The following is a 15,512-nucleotide window of genomic DNA, read 5'->3' on the forward strand; positions in this document are numbered from 1 at the left end:
TATTGTATGTCATGCCACTGGTAAGTATCAACTCATTATATATATATATATATATATATATTTATCAGCTCTCAATGTATACAAGTATATATCAGATTTCAGCTTTTATGGCATGCTTAGATTTTCAGAAACTTATATATAGTATTATACTAGAAATTTAGCCCGCGCATTGCCGCTGAAATGCCAACTTGATTATAAGCGTTGTATGTGTTAGAATGAGGAACTAAATGTATTGTAACCATTGTGTGTAAATATATAAAAAGTATTTATACAAAACATGTACCAAATATTTATAAAATGTATATAATAGTTGTTGACAACTCTACATACATATAAATAGTTGTTCAAAATCTAGCTGCTCCTATTTCATCGATGTACAAATTGATGTTAGCACGAAACTAATAAGGAAAAAATGGAGGGAGAGAAAGAGGAAGAGGGAGCTTTACAGGCATGCAAACCCATTGCAAGCTTGGTGTGGCTCGTTGGAGTCGTGCAGATAGTTGCAAGCCTGCAATACTTTAGCAAATAAATTGATAATGCCTGTGCTCTGCTCTGTTCTGTTCTTTCCCAAGTTGATCCTACAAACAAAAGCAGAGACAACTTAAAAGCCAATGTCAATCAATGAAAGCTAAATAATCCCCATCCTGAATCTTTAAAAGAAAGCACCAAGAAAATTTCAACAATAAATGTTTTTTCATACAAAAAACGAAACAATGAAATAAATTTCAACATTAGGCTTATTTCAGACATTTAACATCTTATTTTGAAATTTCTCCAACAGAATGAGACTACAGTGTTCGTTACCATTGTAAACATATGGTGGACAACTCTTTGACCATGTCATTAGACAATTACAAAAGCCTACTTTCCATGAGCTTGTAACTTACAAATTCCAAACTCAATGTGACTCTCTATTGCTTTCTTATAATGCAAAAATATCCCTAATTAGAGCATGCCACACACCAACACATTGCTATTATATGAAGTATTTTTCTCAGTGGCAAGTATCATACTCTCCTTTGGCCAAGAGGATATGAAATTAGTTGAGTATACTGTTCTAGCCAATTGGATCAATAAGCTCAAGTTTGCACTATACAAAACCATAAGTACTCAAGACATGAAATCCAATCTTGCACTTTACAAATCACATATGGGCAAATTAATAGCTCTGAAGAAACTGAAAGAAGTAAAAGGCTTTACAACACAAATACACCTGAGGTGCCGAAATATGGTGATGAGGAAGTGTTTTCTTCTTATTTTGAGGGAAGATTAACCCATGGTTCCTATAACCCATAAATAATTTTAGTGTCGTTCAAAATAACAAATACCCCAGATGAATTGAAAAACTGCAGAGATTTGTTTCATGAATACATAATGAAGCCAAAAGCCAGAGTTAATCTAAACAGAGGGTTTATTTAATCTAAAAAGAGGCAAAGACATACATACAAATCCTCTGAATGTTCTCTGCACGATGTTCTGCTTCAAGAATGTACGACAGCTTCCCCTGCGGTACAAACTCCCACCCAAAGCACATGCCACCATGATCTTCCCTACAACAACAACAACAAAGTCTTTTCCCACTAAATGGGGTCGGCTATATGAATCCTAGAACGCCATTGCGCTCGGTTTTGTGTCATGTCCTCCGTTAGATCTAAGTACTCAAGTCTTTTCTTAGGGTCTCTTCCGAAGTTTTCCTAGGTCTTCCTCTACCCCTTCGGCCCTGAACCTCTGTCCCGTAGTCACATCTTCGAACTAGGCCTTCTTTGCATATGTCCAAACCACCGTAACCGATTTTCTCTCATCTTTCCTTCAATTTCGGCTACTCCTACTTTACCTCGGATATTCTCATTCCTAATCTTATCCTTTCTCGTATGCCCACACATCCAACGAAGCATCCTCATCTCCGCTATACCCATTTTGTGTATGTGTTGATGCTTCATCGCCTAACATTTTGTGCCATACAACATCGCCAGCCTTATTGCCGTCCTATAATATTTTCCCTTGAGCTTCAGTGGCCTACGACGGTCACACAACACGCCGGATGCACTCTTCCACTTCATCCATCCAGCTTGTATTCTATGGTTGAGGTCTCCATCTAATTCTTCGTTTTTTTGCAAGATAGATCCTAGGTAGCAAAAACGGTCGCTCTTTGGTATTTCTTGATCTCTGATCCTCACCCCTAACTCATTTTGGCCTCCGTTTGCTCTGAACTTGCACTCCATATATTCTATCTTTGATCGGCTTAGGCGAAGATCTTTAGATTCCAACACTTTTCTCCAAAGGTTAAGCTTCGCATTTACCCTTTCCTGAGTTTTATCTATCAACACTATATCGTTTGCGAAAAGCATACACCAAGGAATATCATCTTGAATATGTCATGTTAACTCCTCCATTACCAACGCAAAAAGGTAAGGACTTAAGGATTGTTGATGCACAAAATCAGTGAGGACTTTGGTACAACAGAAAGTATTAAGTTTGTGATCTTAGCTAGTTTGCTCCGGTCATTAGTGTGGATAAGTATGTAAATGGATAGAGACAGGAAAGCAAACACAAGATGTACGTGGTTCACCCAGATTGGCTGCGTCCACGGAGTAGAGGAGTTCTCATTAATTGTGAAGGGTTTACATAAGTACATAGGTTCAAGCTCTCTTTTAGTGAGTACAAGTGAATGATTTAGTACAAATGACATTAGGAAAAATTGTGGGAGAATGATCTCGTAATCACGAAACTTCTAAGTATCGAAGTGTGATATCGTCTTCACTTGCCTTATCTGTCTTATAGGTAGATGTGGCATCTTCTCTGGAAGTACTCTTCCTCCATCCAGGGGTGGTATCTTTAACTGGTGGAGATGCACAAGGTAATGTATCAATTTCACTTGAAGCTTACTTGTAGTTTCAGGCTTGGTCAAACGCGATACAAACCATGCAGTAGAAGTCCCCCAAGTCGCCGAGCTAGGGGATTTGCTGAAAGAGGTGACAGACAAGGTAAGCAATCAGAGCTCCAAGCAATCAGTCCCAGATCAGAAGTTTGATTTCAAGTTCCGGCTGATTATTCTCATTCTCCCTATCTTGCAGGCAGCATGAAGGATAAAGAGAAGAAAAGGAGAATAGGTGATATGAGATACTTTTGCTTTTGAAGAAGTAACTTTCCACAGGCTTATTCTTGAACTGGGCTGGAGGGTTTTCTGGTTTCTTCCAGAGTATAAGGCCGACTGAAGAATTTGAGGGTCAAACAAGTCCATCAAATCTAGAGTACGTTCGACCCTGCTGATATGGGATACTTTTGCTGTTGACAAAGTAGTGGATGTATCAGCACGTGTTCTATTACGCTTGTCTCCACATGCTTCCTTGTATCCTTCTCACTTGCCCTATCTGTTCTTCAGGCAGATATGGTATCTTCTCTGGAAGCATAAGATGTTGAAGATGAGTACTCGAGAACAATGCCAGGTAAGTAATCAGGTAAGGGGTTCCAGGCAGTCAATTCCTGACTGGAAGCTTGATTCCATGTGCTGACTGATTGCTCTCTTTCTCCTTGTCTTGCAGGTAAGAACAAGGCCAAAGGAAAAGAAAGGGAAAAAGCATGATATGGGATACTCTTGCTTTTAACCCTGATGATATGAGATATTCTTGCTCTGGTGTAGCTTGTTTGCAGAGGAATTATCAGGGGGAAAGAAAGCTAAGTATTTCGAGAGGCTTCGTTAGGAGTGCCCTCTCTGATATGAGGAAGGGTTAAGAATTTTTGCAGGTTTGCTTATCCGTTGAGGATGGAGGTCGACATATATAGGAGTCTCCCTAACAACAAGTAGTAATGTTATTCCTTTACCCTGCTTGGTCATAGCACGGTAATGGGAGCTGCCAGCTTCACGTGTTTTAACTATGTCAAAGCACTTTGAAAAAGTGGTCTGTGGTATCTGGAAAGCTGATGTTGCGTGTGAAGATTACATACAAGCTTTAATCAAGGAGATCTGGCTCTCGAAGTTGAGAAAGCTGTGCCTCATCGGTTTTCGAACAAGCAATCCTGTCGGGGATCTGGCTCTCGAGATTCGAAGAACGGTGCGTCTTCGATTTTTGAGAAAGCAATCCTGCTGGAAGTCTGGCTTTCGAGATTCGAAGAGCGGTGTCTCTTCGATTTTTGATAAAGTAATCATGTTGGGAGTCTGGCTCTCGAGATTCGGAGGGCGGTGCCTCTTCGATCTTGAAGCAAGCAATCTTGTTGGGAGTGTTTTCTCGAATGTGAGTAAAGGTTGGGCATGTTTCCTAGTCTACCTTACCACGGAGCACAGAGGTTGACACACAGGGACTTTCCAATTATCCAGCAGTGGTCCTGTTCCTTTACCCTTGTGGGTAATAATATGGTAGCTAGACCTTCAAACTTTATGTGTCTAAACTTTGTTAATGCTGTTTCTTTGCTATTCTTTTACCCTTCTTGGTCATAACGATGTAATGGGAGCTGTAAGCTTCACGTGTCTAAACTTTGTCAGAGATCTTTGGCAAAGTTATTTATGGTACCCATGAGCTGATGTTGCGTGTGGAAAGTGGATGATTGAACAGTAAGATTCACGTGCTTTCTACTTCGACAGAAATCTTCGACAGAATGCCCGTAATTTCTGCAAAGCTTAGTGTGCATGTGACAGGAGCTGACAAGGCTGAAAAAGCAGGTGCCTCTTCGATTTCTGAGATCGGCCTTCGTGGTCTCTAAGCAGCCCAGCTTTTGAGAAAGCAAGCACCTCTTTGATTTCTGAGATCAGCCTTCGTGGTCTTTGAGCAGCCAGCTTTTGAGAAAGCAAACGCCTCTTCGATTTCTAAGATTGGCCCTCGTGGTCTCTGAGCAATCCAGCTTTTGAGAAAGCAAACGCCTTTTCGATTTCTGAGCAGGCGTCTATTCGATTTCTGAAGCTCCGTCGAGTGCAGATTTTTATAGAGGCTGACATTAAGTTCCAAAGCACACTTGAATCTCCACCAGTAGAAGCTCAATTCTTACATTTATAAGATCTTGATTTGTCCGACCTCTTCTCTCTTCAACACCTTTGAAAATGTTTGGCCCCTTCGACCATCGTTTTGACTTGAACCTTGTTGAAGAGGCAACCACGCCTTTTCCAGACAACATATGGCGCCCATCCTTCTTATCCCTTACTAGTCCTCTTACCGTTGGGGATTCCGTGATGAAGAATGATATGACCGTTGCGGTGGTGGCCAGAAACCTTCTCACTCCCAAAGATAACAGACTACTTTCCAAACGGTCTGATGAGTTGGCTGTTAAGGATTCTCTGGCTCTCAGTGTTCAGTGTGCAGGTTGTGTGTCTAATATGGCCTAAAGCCTATTTGCTCGAACCCGCCAAGTTGAATCATTGGCGACTAAAGTGATGAGTCTCAAACAGGAGATTAGAGGGCTCAAGCATGAGAATAAACAGTTGCACCGGCTCGCACATGACTATGCTACAAACATGAAGATGAAGCTTGACCAGATGAAGGAATCTGATGGTCAGATTTTACATGATCATAAGAGGTTTATGGGTTTGTTCCAAAGGCATTTATTGCCTTCGTCTTCTGGGGCTGTACCGCGTAATGAAGCTCCAAATGATCAACCTCTGATGCTTCCTCCTTCTAGGGTTCTATCCAGTACTGAGGCTTCGAATGATCCCCCTCCGGTGCCTTCTCTTTCTATGGCTCTACCGACTGCTGAGACTTCTCTTAAGCAACCTTTGTGAAGGCTCCCTATTGTTTGTTTATTTTGACTCATGTATATGTACATATTTGTAACTTATCGGAGATATCAATAATAAGCTTTGTTTCATTTCAATCTATTGTGTTAAATACACCAAAGGCTTATTCACTAAGTTCTTTGAATTTTTCTTTTGTTAAAGCTTGTATGTTGAAGCTTTGTGAGTGGAGCATGTAGGTTGAAGTAGTGTTCCCTTAATTTCCCGAGTGAGGAAAACTTCTCGGTTGGAGACTTGAAAAATCCAAGTCACTGAGTGGGGTCGGCTATATGAATCTTAGAACGCCATTGTGCTCGGTCCTGTGTCATGTCCTCCGTTAGATCCAAGTACTCTAAATCTTTTCTTAGAGTCTCTTCCAAAGTTTTCTTAGGTCTTCCTCTACTCCTTCGGCCCTGAACCTCTGTCCCGTAGTCGCATCTTCTAACCAGAGCGTCAGTAGACCTTCTTTGCACATGTCCAAACCACCGTAACTGATTTTCTCTCAGCTTTCCTACAATTTCGGCTACTCCTACTTTACCTCGGATATCCTCATTCCTAATCTTATCCTTTCTTGTGTGCCCACACATCCAACGAAGCATCCTCATCTCCGCTACACCTATTTTGTTTACGTGTTGATGCTTCACCGCCCAACATTCTGTGCCATATAGCATCGCCGACCTTATTGCCGTCCTATAAAATTTTCCCTTGAGCTTTAGTGGCATACAGCGATCACACAACACGCCGGATGCACTCTTCCACTTCATCCATCCAGCTTGTATTCTATGGTTGAGATGTCCATCTAATTCTCTGTTCTTTTGCAAGATAGATCCTAGGTAGCGAAAATGGTCACTCTTTGGTATTTCCTGATCTCCGATCCTCACCCCTAACTCATTTTGGCCTCCATTTGCACTGAACTTGCACTCTATATGTTCTGTCTTTGATCGGCTTAGGCGAAGACCTTTAGATTCCAACACTTCTTTCCAAAGGTTAAACTTCGCATTTACCCCTTCCTGAGTTTCATCTATCAACACTATATTGCGAAAAGCATACACCAAGGAATATCATCTTGAATACGTCCTGTTAACTCATCCATTACCAACGCAAAAAGGTAAGAACTTAAGGATGAGCCTTGATGTAATCCTACAGTTATGGGGAAGCTTTCGGTTTGTCCTTCATGAGTTCTTACGATAGTCTTTGCTCCTTCATACATATCCTTTATAGCTTGGATATATGTTACTCGTACTCCTTTCTTTTCTAAAATCCTCCAAAGAATGTCTCTTGGGACCCTATCATAAGCTTTTTCCAAATCTATAAAGACCATGTGTAAATCCTTTTTCCCATCTCTATATCTTTCCATCAATCGTCGTAAGAGATAGATTGCCTCCATGGTTGAGCGCCCTAGCATGAACCCGAATTGGGTTGTCTGAAACTTGTGTCTCTTGCCTCAATCTATGCTCAATGACTCTCTCCCAGAGCTTCATTGTATGACTCATTAACTTAATACCTCTATAGTTCATGCAATTTTGTACGTCGCCCTTATTCTTGTAAATAGGCACCAAAGTGCTCTTTCGCCACTCATTTGGCATCTTCTTCGTTTTCAAAATCCTATTGAAAAGGTCAGTGAGCCATGCTATACCTGTCTCTCCTAAGAATTTCCACACTTCGATCGGTATATCGTCTGGGCCCACTGCTTTTCTATGCTTCATCTTCTTCAAAGCTACAACCACTTCTTCCTTCCTGATTCGACGATAAAAGGAGTAGTTTCTACACTCTTCTGAGTTACTCAACTCCCCTAAAGAAGTACTCCTTTCATGTCCTTCATTGAAAAGATTATGAAAATAACCTCTTCATCTATCTTTGACCGCGTTCTCTGTACTAGATAGAACCTTAGAATGAGGAGTCATCGGAGGTTGATCATTTGGAGCTTCATTACGCGGTACAACCCTAGAAGACAAAGGTAATAAATGCATTTGGAACAAACCCACAAACCTCTGATCATCATGTAAAATCTGACCATCAGATTCCTTCATCTGGTCAAGCTTCCTCTTCATGTTTGTAGCATAGTCATGTGCGAGCTGGTGCAACTGTTTATTCTCATGCTTGAGCCCTCTAATCTCCTGTTTGAGACTCATCACTTCAGTCGCCAATGATTCAACTTGGCGGGTTCGAGCAAATAGGCGTTGGGTTATATTAAACAAAATAAATTATACACAAGTAATGAGCAACTTTCTTTCGGCACATAGTCTAAGTTCATAATTAATCTTTAGTGTCGTTCAATAATATGCTACCACCATGTTGACACATGTATGATTCTAAATTACATCTGTTCTTATAAAAAAAAAAATTATATACATAAAGTTCAATATGTCTGCTTACAATTTTTTAAGGGATACAATTTTTTAAGGGATTAGTGGGGATAAAATTAGGGATATGCTTTAGACATCAACCCCTTATGGATAGCCCTTCTTAATCCTTCAAGTGTAGTCTAGTCCTTCGTATTAAGCATGGCCTAAGGTATCGTTTGGTATGCAGACAGAACGAGACGGAACGAAACGGGACGGGACGGGTTGAGACAGGACGGGATGGAACGGAGAGGGAGTAAAGATGCCCTCGAATGGAAACAAGGAGGAAGAAGAAGGAGACGGAGAAGTTATAATTTTATGTTCCACAGATGTGGAACGAGTCGTTCCAGGGGGGTGAGGCGAAACGAAAATTCATTCAAAATTCATTTTGTGGAACAGCATGTTCCACTTTTTTTAGGTGTACCAAATGTGAGACGGAACGTCTCGTCCCACTCTGTTTCGTCCTGTCCTATGTACCAAACGGTACCTAAATGTTGTAACAATCTGAGATAACTTGTATGGAAATGAACTGACAGCTGTCTCCGTGTATGCACCATTGAAAGTTGAACCATTGAAATCAGATTCCGTCATATCTGCTGATGTTAAATTAGCTCTTCTGCATAAGTCAGTTTACATTGATGTGAAAATGGAGATGCTAATGACAAAATTAGTCTTGTTCCTTTCAAATCAAATACATTAGCTTTAGCAAGAATTTGCGGGAAAACAAAAAATTAACAAAAACCAAGGAAAGAAAAATTGAAGTTTTTTTCTCATGTGAGGAACCATACCAGTATTTTATTCAATCAAGGGTTTTTCTTTGTGCTAAAAGTTGGGACTCCCACTTCTCAACTGAGAATGAAATAACAGAGAAAACGCAAAAAATAAAAGGCCTAATTTTCAAATTATTAAAAAAAATTAAAAAATTAATTTGAATCAAACTGAGGAAAATAGTTCAAAAGAAGTAAATCCAGTAAGTGGAAAAGGATATTATTTTTCTGTTAGGGATTTGCTTCTACTATATTGTTCTGAGCATAAGTAAAGTAGATGATCATCGATCCTTGCTGTGTAGTCTTACACATAGTAGCATAATCCAATAATGCCTGTGACTATTTGTTCCTACTTTGATACTATACTTTTGTTTTCTAGAAAAAATTATATTGATCTTTCTTGGAAAAAGAATAATATAGGGACCTCCATTAGATCTAAGATTATATACTGACATGTTCGGGATTTAACCGGAAAATATACAGCTGGTGCTTTTAGTCATATTTTATGTTTGAGAGACACAGTACAATATCTCTGATCCATCTCAGAATTATTAAATCGGACTGCATAAATATTCCAACAAAAATATTCGTTTTCAAGTTCCTATATCTTTGGACCGGATTTTTATCCCATGAGAGAAAACTGTTTTAATATACTGAGAGCCAGAGAGACCTGGTTTCAGTCGGAGAAGGAAGGTAGTCACGATGTTGGGAGGCAAAGAGCGATGAAACTCTTGAGCTTTACACATATGCACCAATTCTGTGAAAATAGAGCCTCCAAACAAAATACCCAAGAAAATCAAAGACATGATCTCGTGGAAGATTGTTTTGTGAAGCGAAAATGAAGGATTTGAGAGAAAACAGGACGCGATGAAGACAGAGAAAATGAAATGAACGAAGCAGAGACCGAAGGTAAAGCAAACCAGAGAAACGAAGGATGAAAGACACATGGCAAGCATGGGCAAAACGGACATTTTAGTGCACAAAAGAGATAACAAAATGTTAAAGCCAGAAAAATCCAAGGGCATTTCTGTCATTTTATTGTTCATTAACAATGCAAAACAGTGCCTGCATACTGGGTTTTAATATATGTATAATTTGTGTTTTCAAAATAGGAGTCTAGTATGTTCAGAAAATAAAATGTTTTTAAAAACTTTATTTTTTCATCCGCTCACATTTTTATGTTTTGTGCCCCTCATGATTCGGTAGCGATAGCAATGAACACATTCGATGCCGAGGTATTTCCAGCAGCTTTAACATTCCACTGAGTATGGTATTTACTCAACATATTCATAGAACTTGTATTTGGGTAAGTATGCTTTGAACTCATTCTTATGCATGTAAAGGAGGGTCGAAGACTCATTAAGTGTGGCCTTTCGGGGATGTGTTGAAATAAATGTGATTACCTATAGGTGTTTTGACACGCCCCGATCCCGATGTCCAAGAGACATTGAGATGGTCACATGCTGGCCTACACTCGAGGCTGATGAAAGCCATAAAATGAATGCATATGCCGAGAACATATGAAACATGCATATAAATTTCACGTGAACTATGCAAAGTAATATTCAAATACAAACTACTAAAATAATAAATAATATTCAACTGCCAACAATGAAAATATAGTGATAATGCATGACATGTTCAGAGTATACATCTAATTCAGAATACAAGCGGAATGTGCTATTACAAGTGGAGTCAAAGCAGAGAGGATGACTCGGTATCACTGTTAGGGGAATGCCTCGTAGCTTGGGTTGTATGCCTCGTTCCTATGTCCTGAGGGGGCCCAAAACAAACATGAGTGGACCAAGTTGATATATATATAAAATACTGAAACAGTTATTCAATAATGTACTAACCCCCAATGTTTTATGGAAATTCAATAGTATAATATGTAATAGGTTTTTCCGAAAACCCTAGCATGCTATAAAACCTTTCATAAAACCTGTCTCGTATATATATTGTGCTAAATAGTGGCATTATAATTGACCTATAGGCCCCTACATCACCCGATTCGTAGGCCAAATAAGTATCATCGCCCATAGGCAGAACAGTGACCACTAGATAAGCACAAAACATTGAATATAATATTTCCAAACATACGTACATATATCTCAAAACATCTTCATAGTATATAGTCATCCATCATATGTTGGAAGTATGCCCACAAAGCCACTCATTTGATGTAATAGCTTTTGGAATACTTATTGTGTTAAACTATTATATGTTTAATGAAGGGCAAATCTTTTTGTTAATCACTATTTATTGTATTATATGTTTAAGCAATAAGGGAATCCAATGAATGTATTTAATCTAAGAGAGAAGTGATCTAAGTAAGTTAGATTAACGAGACCTTTCTCTTATGTTCATTCCTAAAACGTTCCTAACCATAGGATTGCGAATTGGGCATTGACAATTCGCTAAGGTTAGTATGTGTTATGTTAACTCAAGCGCGAGTATGACTAGTCTCAAGTCATTTAGTGTTGAACACTGAGACAACACATGGGTGCTCGAAAGGTAATTGAGTACACTAAACAACGATAAAAAAGGAGTTCGAACATACATGTCATGTAAGAATTCGTAAGTTGTAATATGCAAAGTAGTCATTTGACCTGAGGCATTATAGATGTCTAATGGTTGGGTCCTTGATCCTTGATCATGTTAAAGGAATTCCATTGAGAGTGTCGGCATTGTTGGGGTCAAACTATCTAGTTATGTAGGCATATGAATGCACAACAAGGGATCTCTAACCTTCCATGGTGGAGGGAGAATACTCTGAGATATGATTCAGGAGTCTTTGGCCAAAGCATACGAATATGACTTAGGAAGTTTGTTCTAAATCATATTCAAATGAATCATATAGAGAAGTATCACATTGGATAGTAGACATGAAACAAACTATCACTTAAACAATGTGATTAAGAGTATTGTATTAGAGAAGGATCGTATTACATTGTAATTGTAACTAGATAGGTTCTCCAACCACTTCTACTTAGCTTGGGTAGCCATGACATACTGCTAGGTGTCACTCATGGTTTGTGCAAGCCTTGAAGTTTAGCAAACACTAATCTTCATCAAAGGGAGAATTGAAATGTGGTTTCAATTCACAATCGATCGTTAAGAGTAACAATCGCCCACTGCCTCGCTAATTGAAACCTAATGGATCGTACACTGAGTAAAGATGAAAGTGAAGAAATATAAATGAGATGGATAAACAATTAAATGGTTTAATTGAGAATGGTCAAGATTAATTAATTATATGAAAGGTTCGTATTGGGCTTTCAATTTAGTTTCAGGTCTCGGGGGCCCAAAAGTGTTTTGGTCCACAAGGCCCATTATGTTTAAGTTGTATGACAACTAAAACAAAATGGGCAATTAGCCCAATAACAAAGTCAAGGCCGGCCATAAGGGTGAGTGGATGCAAACTTGGATTAATTGCAAGTTTGCCACTCACATGTGAGGTAGTATAAAGTCATATTTATAGCTTTTACTCACTAGGGTTTTTCTTGAGGTAAAGAAGAGAAACTTTTTCTTTCTTTTTCTCTATAGAGGCCAGCCACTTAGGGAGACTTTTGCTAGCATCAAAAATCTCTCTAAGTCATCCATCTTCTCTTCACACTACATCCTTGGTGTGGAGACTTAGAGATACTAAACCTTTGGTGTTCTTGGAGATCCTTTCCTCACATCCTCAAGGAGCACAAGAGTATCAAAAGGAGGAAAATCACAAGGAAGATCTAAGGAGCTAGGAGGTTACTTGAAGGCCCTCCACTTGGGTGAATCCCTTGTGTAAACAAGGATGAGCTTCAAGGGTAATGAATCTCAAAATCGTTTCTTCTCTTTAATGTTGTTTAAGAATCTTGTGGTTCACCATTTACTAGGCTTTGAAAGTCATGGGTTTTAGAATTGTTTTTGAATGCATACCTACTTTAAAGTGTTATTAGTTTGCTTATGTGTTCAAATGTTCTCAAATGTTCTCACATGTCGGAGAGGTGAGAGCATAGAGAGGAAATGAGAGATCTGTGAGAGTGAGAGAGATCCAAGAGAAAGAAAGAGAGAGTGAGCTGAGAGTTGACTCGGGGGAAGAAGATAGAGGTGAAGGTGCCACGTGGCAGGTAGAGAAAGAAGGAGAATTGGGAGAGAATCTAACAAGGGGATCCAGATTGGATAAAAATGAAGGGTTAAAATGTAATTTCATAAATCTTTAAGGAAAATGTGAAATTAAAAATAATTTTGGGGGTGGGGTTTCACAATCTACCCCCTTAAAAGAATTTTGTCCCCGAAATTACAAACTCAATTATAAAGATATGGGTACTAGCTCCTCATCAATTCCTTCGTTTCCCATGTCGCTTCTTGGACTGCATGGTTTTTCCAAAACACTTTTACCAACGGAATGACTTTGTTCCTCAAAGTTTTATTTTGTCAGTTAATGATAGCCACTAGTTCCTCAACATAGCTTGCATCCTGACTCACTTCCAGGGGTTCCGGCTAAATAACATGAGAGGGATCCGGCACATACTTTCGAAGCATAGAAACATGAAAAATGTTTTGAATCTGCGCCAACTTTGGTGGTAGCTCCAACCTATAAGCAACTGCACCAATCCTCTTCATAATCTGGTAGGGGCCAAAATATTGACGGTTCAACTTCCCTCGCTTACCAAATCGAACTATAGTCTTCCAGGGAGACAACTTTAGGAAGACAAAGTTGCCAACCTTATACTCACGATCGCTAGAATGTCGGTACGCAATACTTTTATGTCGGTCTTGTGCTGCCTTTAGGTTCCTCTTAATAAATTGGATGTTAATATTAGTAGTGTCAACAATTTTTGGCCCCACTAACACTCGTTCACCAACCTCTGTCCAACACAACGGCGTCTGGCACGCCGTCCCATACAGTGCCTCAAACAGTGCCATATCGATATTGGAATGGTAGCTGTTGTTGTAGGCAAATTCGATCAACAACAAATAACTATCCCAGCTACCCTTCCACTGGAGAACAGACACTTTCAACATGTCCTCCAAGGTATGAATCATCATCTCTGATTTACTATCAATCTGTGGGTGATAGGTAGTGCTATACAACAACTGAGTGTTTATGGCAGCATTGAAAGCTCTCAAAAACCTAGAGGTGAATCTTGGATCTTTGTCTGAAACAATGGTGACTGGTACACCGTGGAGTTTAACAATATTATCAATGGACGAATTTCCACCTTCTCTAGTGTGTAGGTTTGTTAAACATGTAAGAAATGAGCTGTCTTGGTGAGTCAGTCCACAATCACCCAAATGCCATCAAATCTCAACCATGTACTCGGCAAACCATACATGAAATCCAAGGTGATGTCCTTGCACTTCCAAGCTGGTATAGGGAGATTCTGCATTAGCCTTTCAGGTCTCTGTCTGTCCGCCTTCACCTACTGGCAAATAATGCATATTCTCACACACTTTGCCACATCCCGTACCAGTAGTAGAATGGACAGATAATGTGGTACAATTTGGTGCTTCCTAGATGTATAGTGTACGCCGAGATGTGAGCCTCATCAAGAATTTCCCTCTTCACCACTTTGTAATCCTTAGGCACAATTAACCTGTTTCCCATCACCAACGCTTTATCTTTCCAGATTTTTAAATCTTGTCTCAACCTATCCAGTACTTGCTTATTTAGGTCTACACACTGGTGATCAAGTTCCTGAGCTTCCTTCACCATATCCACCAAGACAGGTCTAACATGGAAGTGTACCAATAATGCTCCTTATGAATCTGGTGTCATGGTAAAGCCAGTTTCTCGAAGAGAAAACAATAGCGGAATATGGATGGCTCGAAGGGAGGCAAGTTATCCATAGGATTTCTGGCTAAGTGCATCCGCTACAACAGTGGTGTGTCCAGGATGATACTCGATAGTTTAGTCATAATAACTAATGAGTTTCATCCATCTTTTCTGCCTCAAATTCAGTTCATTCCAAGTGAAGACATGTTTCAGGCTCTTGTGATCAATGAATATGCGGCACTTCTCGCCATACAAGTAATGTTGCCAGATCTTTAGAGCAAATACCACTGCTCCAAGTTCCAAATCATGAGTGGGGTAATTTCTCTCATGAGTTTTGAGTTGCCTGGAAGCATAGGCGATGACTTTCCCATGCTGCATCAAAACACAACCCAATCCCGACAGAGATGCGTCACCGTAGATCTCAAAGTCACCACCATCGTTCGGAAGAGCAAGGATGAGGGCATGAGTAAGACGCTGCTTTAGCTCTTGGAAACTCTGTTCACAACACTCATCTTACTCGAATTTGACCCCCTTCCCAGTCAACTTAGTAAGAGGCAGAGCGATTGCCAATAAGTCATGTACAAAACATCGGTAATAGTCTGCCAGCCCCAGAAAGCTCCTCATTTTAGTAACATTCCTCGGTTACTCCTATGTAGACACTGCCGAAACCTTCTGAGGGTCCACACTAATTCCCTCAGTAGAAACCACGCGCCCGAGGAAACTGATATGGTTTAGCCAACATTGACATTTACTGAACTTTGCATACAGCTGATGTTTTCTCAACCTCTCCAACACCAATTTCAAGTGTTTCTTATGCTCAGCATTACTCCGAGAGTAGATCAGGATGTCATCAATGAACACAATCACAAACTGATCCAGATACAGTCTGAAGACTCTGTTTACCAAATCCATAAAAGTTGTGGGTGCATTGGTTAGTCCAAAAGGCA

At 39.8% G+C, this 15,512-nt stretch overlaps 1 pseudogene; it reads right to left on the reverse strand.

Moving 5' to 3' along the window:
* Positions 1 to 331: 331 nt before the first annotated feature.
* LOC126586656 (uncharacterized) lies at positions 332 to 9,911 on the reverse strand (annotated as a pseudogene).
* Between the last annotated feature and the right edge of the window lie 5,601 nt (positions 9,912 to 15,512).

The sequence above is a fragment of the Malus sylvestris genome, chromosome 10, assembly GCF_916048215.2.
Source record: "Malus sylvestris chromosome 10, drMalSylv7.2, whole genome shotgun sequence".
Classification (NCBI taxonomy): Eukaryota; Viridiplantae; Streptophyta; class Magnoliopsida; order Rosales; family Rosaceae; genus Malus; species Malus sylvestris.